The 8010-nt window shown below is 36.9% G+C and overlaps 1 non-coding gene across 1 annotated transcript; it reads right to left on the bottom strand.

Annotated features, from left to right (window-relative positions):
* Nucleotides 1-7558: 7558 nt before the first annotated feature.
* LOC147950134 (small nucleolar RNA R71) lies at nt 7559-7665 on the bottom strand. Its single transcript, XR_015565737.1, has one exon. It is a non-coding gene; the product is annotated as a small nucleolar RNA R71 (small nucleolar RNA).
* Nucleotides 7666-8010: the final 345 nt, after the last annotated feature.

The raw sequence follows: 8010 nt of genomic DNA, 5'->3' as shown, positions 1-8010 counted from the left end.
TATATTAAGGGAAAATAGGGTGAAATATATGAACATCACCAATGCATTTGGTTAACTGTAAGAGTTCGGGATGAATTTGGAGTGTTTAGACAACATTTAAACCCGTTTTATCCCAAAACAGGCTTAAACCAATAAAACAAGCTAAAACCGAGAGAAAACATTGATTTGAAGCAGTAAACAGCTATGCTACTCTTTTTTGGGTCAAAATAAGTAACAATCCACTGCATTTGACTAATTATAAGAGTTCGGGTTGAATTTGGAGTGTTTAGACACCACTTTTACCCATTTTGTCGCGAAACAGGCTAAAACCGAGAAAACAATGATGCGAAGCAGTAAACAACTTTGTTACTGTTTCTAGGGTCAAAATGTGTGACAATCCAATGCATTTGACTAACTGTAAGAGTTCAGGATTAATTTGGAGTGTTTAGACAACACTTAAACCCGTTTTATCCCAAAACAGGCTTAAACAGAGAAAACAGGCTAAAACAGCGAGAAAACATTGATTCGAGGCAGTTAACAACTTTGTTACTGTTTCTAGGGTCATAATGTGTGACAATCCAATGCATTTGACTAACTGTAAGAGTTCGGGATGAATTTGGAGTGTTTAGACAACACTTAAACCTGTTTTATCTCAAAACAGGCTTAAACGAAAAAAAACATTGATTCAAGGCAGTTAACAGGTTTGTTACTGTTTCTAGGGTCAGAATGTGTGACAATCGAATGCGTTTAACTAATTGTAAGATTTCGGGATGAATTTGGAGTGTTTAGACAACACTTAAACCCGTTTTATCCCAAAACAGGCTTAAACCAAGAAAACAGGCTTAAACCGAGAGAAAGCATTGATTCGAAGCAGTAAACAACTATGTTACTCTTTCTTGGGTCAAAAAATGTAACAATCCAATGAATTTGACTAATTGTAAGAGATCGGGATGAATTTGGAGTGTTTAGACAACACTTAAACCCGTTTTATCCTAAAACAGGCTAAAACCGAGAAAACATTGATTCAAAGCAGTAAATAGCTATGTTACTTTTTCTAGGATCAAAATATGTAACAATCCAACGCATTTGACTAATTATAAGAGTTTGGGTTGATTTTGGAGTGTTTAGACAACACTTAAACCCATTTTATCCAAAATAGGCTTAAACCGAGAAAACAGACTAAAACCGAGAGGAAACATTGATTTGAAACAGTAAACAGCTATGTTGCTCTTTCTAGGGTCAAAATATGTAACAATCCAATGCATTTGACTAATTATAAGAGTTCGGGTTGAATTTGGAGTGTTTAGACGCCACTTTTACCCATTTTGTCCCGAAACATGCTAAAACCGAGAAAACATTGATGGGAAGCAGTAAACAGCTTTGTTACTGTTTCTAGGGTCAGAATGTGTGACAATCCAATGCATTTGACTAACTGTAAGAGTTCGGGATGAATTTGGAGTGTTTAGACAATACTTAAACCCGTTTTATCTCAAAACAGGCTTAAACCAATAAAACAAGCTAAAACCGAGAGAAAAAAATTATTCGAAAAAGTAAACAGCTATGTTACTCTTTCTAGGGTCAAAATAGGTAATTATCCAATGCATTTGACTAATTATAATAGTTCGGGTTGAATTTGGAGTGTTTAGAAACCACTTTTACCCATTTTGTCCCGAAACAAGCTAAAACCGAGAAAACAATTATGTGAAGCAGTAAACAACTTTGTTACTGTTTCTAGAGTTATAATGTGTGACAATCCAATGCATTTGACTAACTGTAAGAGTTCGGGATTAATTTGGAGTGTTTAGACAACACTTAAACCCGTTTTATCCCAAAACAGGCTTAAACCAAGAAAACAAGCTTAAACCGAGAGAAAACATTGATTCGAAGCAGTAAACAACTATGTTACTCTTTCTTGGGTCAAAAAATGTAACAATCCAATGTATTTGACTAATTGTAAGAGATCGGGATGAATTTGGAGTGTTTAGACAACACTTAAACACGTTTTATCCAAAAACAGGCTAAAACCGAGAAAACATTGATTCAAAGCAGTAAATAGCTATGTTACTTTCTCTAGGATCAAAATATGTAACAATCCAACGCATTTGACTAATTATAAGAGTTTGGGTTGATTTTGGAGTGTTTAGACAACACTTAAACCCATTTTATCCCAAAAACAGGCTTAAACCGACAAAACAGGCTAAAACCGAGAGGAAACATTGATTTGAAGCAGTAAACAGCTATGTTGCTCTTTATAGGGTCAAAATATGTAACAATCCAATGCATTTTACTAATTATAAGAGTTAGGGTTGAATTTGGAGTGTTTAGATACCACTTTTACCCATTTTGTCCCGAAACAGGCTAAAACCGAGAAAACAATGAAGCGAAGCAGTAAACAACTTTGTTACTATTTCTAGAGTTATAATTTGTGACAATCCAATGCATTGGACTAACTGTAAGAGTTCGGGATTAATTTGGAGTGTTTAGACAACACTTAAACACGTTTTATCCCAAAACATGCTTAAACAGAGAAAACAGGCTAAAACAGCGAGAAAACATTGAATCGAGGCAGTTAACAGCTTTGTTACTGTTTCTAGGGTCAGGATGTGTGACAATCCAATGTATTTGACTAACTGTAAGAGTTCGGGATGAATTTGGAGTGTTTAGACAACACTTAAACCCGTTTTATCTGAAAACAGGCTCAAACCAAGAAAACATTGATTCGAGGCAGTTAACAGGTTTGTTACTGTTTCTAGGGTCAGAATGTGTGACAATCGAATGCATTTGACTAATTGTAAGATTTGGGATGAATTTGGAGTGTTTAGACAACACTTAAACCCGTTTTATCCCAAAATAAACTAAAACCAATAAAACAAGCTAAAACCGAGAGAAAGCATTGATTTGAAGCACTAAACATCTATGCTACTCTTTCTTGGGTCAAAATATGTAACAATCCAATGCATTTGACTAATTGTAAGAGATCGGGATGAATTTGGAGTGTTTAGACACCACTTTTACCCATTTTGTCCCGAAACAGGCTAAAACCGAGAAAACAAGCTAAAACCGAGAGAAAGCATTGATTTGAAGCACTAAACAGCTATGCTACTCTTTCTTGGGTCAAAATATGTAACAATCCAATGCATTTGACTAATTATAAGTGTTCGGGTTGAATTTGGAGTGTTTAGACACCACTTTTACCCATTTTGTCCCGAAACAGGCTAAAACCGAGAAAGCAATGATGCGAAGCAGTTAACAGGTTTGTTACTGTTTCTAGGGTCAGAATGTGTGACAATCGAATGCATTTGACTAATTGTAAGATTTGGGATGAATTTTGAGTGTTTAGACAACACTTAAACCCGTTTTATCCCAAAACAGGCTTAAACCAAGAAAACAAGCTTAAACCGAGAGAAACATTGATTCGAAGCAGTAAACAACTATGTTACTCTTTCTTGGGTCAAAAAATGTAACAATCCAATGCATTTGACTAATTGAAAGAGATCGGGGTGAATTTGGAGTGTTTAGACAACACTTAAACACGTTTTATCCAAAAACAGGCTAAAACCGAGAAAACATTGATTCAAAGCAGTAAATAGCTATGTTACTTTTTCTAGGATCAAAATATGTAACAATCCAACGCATTTGACTAATTATAAGAGTTTGGGTTGATTTTGGAGTGTTTAGACAACACTTAAACCCATTTTATCCCAAAAACAGGCTTAAACCGACAAAACAGGCTAAAACCGAGAGGAAACATTGATTTGAAGCAGTAAACAGCTATGTTGCTCTTTATAGGGTCAAAATATGTAACAATCCAATGCATTTTACTAATTATAAGAGTTAGGGTTGAATTTGGAGTGTTTAGATACCACTTTTACCCATTTTGTCCCGAAACAGGCTAAAACCGAGAAAACAATGAAGCGAAGCAGTAAACAACTTTGTTACTATTTCTAGAGTTATAATTTGTGACAATCCAATGCATTGGACTAACTGTAAGAGTTCGGGATTAATTTGGAGTGTTTAGACAACACTTAAACACGTTTTATCCCAAAACATGCTTAAACAGAGAAAACAGGCTAAAACAACGAGAAAACATTGAATCGAGGCAGTTAACAGCTTTGTTACTGTTTCTAGGGTCAGGATGTGTGACAATCCAATGTATTTGACTAACTGTAAGAGTTCGGGATGAATTTGGAGTGTTTAGACAACACTTAAACCCGTTTTATCTCAAAACAGGCTCAAACCAAGAAAACATTGATTCGAGGCAGTTAACAGGTTTGTTACTGTTTCTAGGGTCAGAATGTGTGGCAATCGAATGCATTTGACTAATTGTAAGATTTGGGATGAATTTGGAGTGTTTAGACAACACTTAAACCCGTTTTATCCCAAAACAGGCTTAAACCAAGAAAACAAGCTTAAACCGAGAGAAAACATTGATTCGAAGCAGTAAACAACTATGTTACTCTTTCTTGGGTCAAAAAATGTAACAATCCAATGTATTTGACTAATTGTAAGAGATCGGGATGAATTTGGAGTGTTTAGACAACACTTAAACACGTTTTATCCAAAAACAGGCTAAAACCGAGAAAACATTGATTCAAAGCAGTAAATAGCTATGTTACTTTCTCTAGGATCAAAATATGTAACAATCCAACGCATTTGACTAATTATAAGAGTTTGGGTTGATTTTGGAGTGTTTAGACAACACTTAAACCCGTTTTATCCCAAAAACAGGCTTAAACCGACAAAACAGGCTAAAACCGAGAGGAAACATTGATTTGAAGCAGTAAACAGCTATGTTGCTCTTTATAGGGTCAAAATATGTAACAATCCAATGCATTTTACTAATTATAAGAGTTAGGGTTGAATTTGGAGTGTTTAGATACTACTTTTACCCATTTTGTCCCGAAACATGCTAAAACCGAGAAAACAATGAAGCGAAGCAGTAAACAACTTTGTTACTATTTCTAGAGTTATAATTTGTGACTGATGTTCATATATTTTACCATGTTTTCCCTTAGTTTATTCACATCTTTTGCATCTTTTGCTAGCCATTTTCATCATTATTGTGTAGCTTTAGGACTAATCATGCATTAGAGTTTAGTTGCATTGCATTTGCATCTTTTCATGCATAAACAGGTGATTTTGGAGCTTAAGGAGCATGGAAACAATCCTGAGGAGAAGTGAAGCAATCTTGAAGGGAAAGCAAGAGAGTTAAGGCTGAAGAACCAAGGTCCAGAGTCCAACTCGACCAAGCACTCGACCGAGTGGGTAGATGGACTCGACCGAGTGGGTAGATGGACTCGACCGAGTGGAGTGTGCACGAGAGAAGCCAGCTCGACCATGGACTCGACCGAGCACTGGTCGAGTTGACCGAGCCGTTGACTACTTTGACTTTTTCTATTTTTAGGGCTTCCACCTCCTCACCTATATAAGGCCTTGTACCTGCAGCCACCAAAGTGTGCAACTTTTTAGATATTCCCTAAACCTAGTTTTTACTTTTTTTTAGTTTTATTCCTTTTGCATTTTTATTTTTAAGATCTTGTACTTCCTTAAAAAAGAAGACTAGATTCTTATATTTTGTTGGTTCTATAACCTTCAAGATATTGAGAATTTGAGTTTCATCCTTTCATCAATATTAAAGATCTTTGTTTAATCTTTCTAATAATGCAAGTTTCAATATTTTCTGGGTTTTTGACTTTGATCATCATGTATTGTTGTGAGTAGTTTCCTTAGGATCTTGAGGATGGGTTAGGATGGATTGATCTTGTGGTTTGTGTGACTTGGTCAAGCTTGATTGTTGTAGATCTCTTCTAGGGTAGATGATCTTAATGCTGATTCTATATCTGAGAGGGTAGAGTCTGATTTCAAGCTTCTTAGCATCACACCAATGTTTAGGAAGCATAGATAAGGCTAGATCTAGAGCTTACCATTAGGCTTGCTAAGAGATTAGAGGTCTTGTTTGGTTTGAGATGTATTGCTTAATGCCTGCTTGTGTAGATTCTTTACTGTGTGAGAACAAGTCTAGAATTGCATAGGTTTGATTGTTTCTTGACCATGAGAGTGGGAGAAACTTGTCTTAGATTAATATGTCTAGAGGTTAGCTCAAAGTTTGCTTGAGATTTGTTGACCAAATTAGATAACCACAATGATTAGTCCATCCCATGAATCCATCCTCAGGACCTTCTTTGTTTATTGAAATCTTAGTCTTAATCCTGTTGATTGCTTGTTGTTTGATTGGATTTAGCATTACTCTGTTTTTATTGCATTGCTCTCTTTCTGCATCTAGTCTAGCTCGACCACCCACTCGACCTACACTCGGTCGAGTGCTGCTCGAGTTCATCCCCAGAACTCTGTGTCTATGATTTGTGTTTGTCTTGTTTCATTCCTGTTTCATTCCAGTTGCATACATTTAGTTTTCAGTTCATTAATTATCTTGCATTAGTTCATTAGTAGTAGTCTCTGTTTCTGTTCTTGCTTTATCACTGTTTCAATCATTCAGTTTCATCTGCATCTAGTTGTTAGCTCTTGTAGTTTATTTTCTGCATTTTACATTTTCTTCCTAGGATTGTTAGTGACAAACAATCTTTACATTTGTCTTAACTTAGATTCATATGCATATCTTAATTGTTCACAAACACTCATTTAGGATTGATACCTCTTGTACTGCAATAGCATAAGGGGAACTAAAACACCCATCCATCATTCCATTCATATCTCACCATTGCATACATCATCATTCACACCACAATATAAATCTTGTTTCAATTTGGCACCGTTGCCCATTTGAGTGTGTTTTTGTGACATTTAGGATCCATATTAGTCTAAGATTAAGTTCTTTTATACGCTTGTGAGGTTGCTGTACTCGAATCTTCTGTTTCTGGGTTGAAGTTCCATTTCAGGTACCACTCGACCAGTCACTCGACCACCACTCGACCGAGTCGTGATCGAGCAACTGCTCGAGCCAGAAGCCGGATCTCTATAACCATCATTTTCCAGTCGACTTGACCTCCTACTTGAGCCTGTGCTCAGTCGCTTGCCTAGCAAAAATCGTTTGTGTCTGTTAATGCACACAAGGTCTAAAGGAAAGGACAATCTTCTTAGGCCTATTGACAACATCAACAACAAGACCAAGAGTTTAGGAGCTAAGCAAAGGAGAGTTGTTCAGCAACAACAAGAGGTTATAGTAGCTATGGATCAACAGGATCAGGTTCAGAGACCAAGGAACATTGGTGCTGGAGATGCACCCAACACTCACAACCAAAGAGCTGGCATTGTGCCACCAACTGTTGCCAACAACAACTTTGAGATCAAGAGTGGATTGATCTCAATGATTCAGGCCAATAAATTCCATGGATTGCCTATGGAGGATCCACTAGATCATCTTGATGAGTTTGACAGAATCTGTGGTCTTACCAAGATCAATGGAGTAAGTGAAGATGGTTTCAAGCTGAGGTTGTTCCCTTTCTCACTTGGGGACAAGGCTCATTTATGGGAAAAGACTCTCCCTACTGGTGCAATCACTACTTGGGATGCATGCAAGAAGGCTTTCTTGGCCAAGTTTTTCTCCAATGCTAGGACAGCAAGACTAAGGAATGAGATCTCTGGATTTGCTCAAAGGAGTAATGAAAGCTTTTGTGAAGCTTGGGAGAGGTTCAAAGGGTACCAAACTCAGTGTCCTCATCATGGTTTCAGTGTGGAGTCTTTGTTGAGCACATTGTATAGAGGAGTGCTTCCCAAGTTCAGAATGCTTCTTGATACAGCCTCCAATGGAAACTTCCTCAATAAGAATGTGGAAGAAGGCTGGGAGTTAGTAGAGAACCTTGCACAGTCTGATGGGAACTACAATGAAGACTATGACAGAACCATAAGGTCATCATCAACTGATCAAGAAGACAAGTACAAGAAGGATCTGAAAATGGTGAATGAAAAGCTTGATAGGATCTTGCTCAGTCAGCAAAAGTCTATTCACTTTGTTAGTGAAGAGGAGCCTCCAGTTCAAGAGGGAGAGAATGAGTTTGCTGAGTTATGCTATAT

The sequence above is a fragment of the Camelina sativa genome, chromosome 1 (genome assembly GCF_030686135.1).
Source record: "Camelina sativa cultivar CO46 ecotype springtype chromosome 1, ASM3068613v1".
NCBI classification, from domain to species: Eukaryota; Viridiplantae; Streptophyta; class Magnoliopsida; order Brassicales; family Brassicaceae; genus Camelina; species Camelina sativa.
The sequence above is the reverse complement of the archived record's forward strand: the minus strand, read 5'-3'. Positions and strand labels throughout refer to the sequence as shown.